The following is a 2,081-nucleotide window of genomic DNA, read 5'->3' as shown; positions in this document are numbered from 1 at the left end:
AGGGGTCCAAGATTATCTTCTGTGTCTGTGTTAATTGGTTTCCCTTTTCTTTGTTGAAGAGGGTCTGTGCAATCCTTCTGCCTAGTCCGCCATCTTGCCGGAACTCCTGTATGTGGCTCTTTTAAGCCATCTGCCACAGTCTCAGTTAAAGTGATTTTTAAATCACAAATCTGATCATGCCACTCTTACATTACAAAGACCCTGAAGACTTGCTGGTGTTTCATTGTGTTCGCTTGCTAGAGGATCCAAATGTTAGTGGAATAAAGTGGTGTACCAGGGGTGTGCAATACAGAGAATAAAACCAAACAAAACTCACTACCATTGAGTCAGTTCTGACCCACAGCAACCCACAGGACAGAGTAGAACTGCTCCATATGGTTTCTAAGGCTGTAAATCTTTCGGGAAACAGACTGCCTCTACCTTCTTCATGAAGTGGCTGATGGGTTTGAACTGCCGACCTTTTGGTTAGTAGTCAAATACCTTAATCACAGCACCACCAGAGCTCCTTAGCATAGACTAACCATGGGCTTCATTTTTCCAAACATTTGGATGCTACATATCTCTTTAAATAAAACCAACTAACAGTGGGTAGAATATAACATTCACATACATTTTTAAGATGAAGCAGAACTTAAAGAAAATGGGCCTATTACTGTTGTGGAGGGCTGTATTTCTGGCTCTCTGGTGATAGATTTTCTTGCTCATATGCTATTAGGAATATTTAAAGGGAAAAACTGAGAATCACTTACCAGGTGAGTGACAAAATTCTTCAGTATTTATATTAAGCCTTGCATTTCCCAAACACTGACTGCTACATCACTAGCGTGCCTTTCCCTCATATTTGTTCTCCCAAACATATTCCCATGTGTCCATAAAAGCTTACTTAGGAATCCTCTTCTAACTCTTGGCTTAAAACCCCAGATAAAGTTAATTTACTACCACTTGTTTAAAAACAGTATGGCCACCATATACTCCTTATATTTTTATTACTGTTATTTTATATTCTTACACAAGTTTTGAGAGCTCTGGTGGTTTAGTATCTGAGGCATTTAACTGCTAACCAGAAGGCTGGCAGTTCAAACCCACCAGCCACTCTGTAGAAGGAAGGTTGGGCAATCTACTTCCATAGTGATACCGCCTCGGAAACCCAAGGAGGGGTCATTGTGTCAGATCCAACTCAATGGCAGTGAGTTTGGAATTTTTTTTGGTTTATACAAGTTTTATCGCTTTGATTCTCAAGAGCCAGAGGAAGTGTAGCAAAGAGAGGGGGCATCCATCCTCATTTGATGTTTTCAATATAAGCATCAGGACTTTTTCTAGCCTACTAGGCCATATGTACTTCTCTGGTCTCACTTGAATTTCTCTATGCATTTTTCTTTGAGCTCAGATGCCATAGAGCTTCACTCAATTTCTCCAATGGCCTATGGTTTCTCCTGCTTCATGGTTTTTATATATGCTACTGTCTCCACCAGGTGACTTGGGCACTACTCAATCTCCCCCAACCCCTGCATTCAATCATTTTTCTAATTATATTCAGCTTTGTATCTCAGCACAATTATTTCCTTGAGAAAACTGTCTATTCCCCATGTAACATGCTACCAATTCTTCCCTTTCTTATTCCGATTTATACTAGACTATTTGTATAAATATTTAAATAATGTGAGTTTCTCTCTGGAAACAACTGTTGTGAAGAAGCAGACCGTTTCTGTTTTGCTCAGCACTGAATGTTCTACACCTAACAGTGTTCAATGTAAATTAACACCTGTTGGAATAAATATTTATTCAACAGATATTTCATAAGAGCCTGTTAGGAGTCAGGAAATAGTCTAGAGCCTATGGATTCATCATGACTAGGTCAAACAAGGTTTCTACTCCCATAAAATTTACAAGCTAGAAAGGACAGGCAGAGACTAAACAAGCATGCCACTGTTTTCTTTGTTCATTAATACTAAAATATGCTAACCAGTAAGTAATACTAAGCAGAGTGATAAGGGCTGCCATTGGGGCTATTTTAATATGTACGGTTAAGAGAACTTCTCTAAAGAGAAATTCTCTAAAACCAAAAACACCAAGCCCACTGC

Source organism: Orycteropus afer, unplaced genomic scaffold, assembly GCF_000298275.1.
Source record: "Orycteropus afer afer isolate SDZICR_OR568_19922 unplaced genomic scaffold, OryAfe1.0 scaffold00067, whole genome shotgun sequence".
NCBI classification, from domain to species: Eukaryota; Metazoa; Chordata; class Mammalia; order Tubulidentata; family Orycteropodidae; genus Orycteropus; species Orycteropus afer.
The sequence above is the reverse complement of the archived record's forward strand: the minus strand, read 5'-3'. Positions refer to the sequence as shown.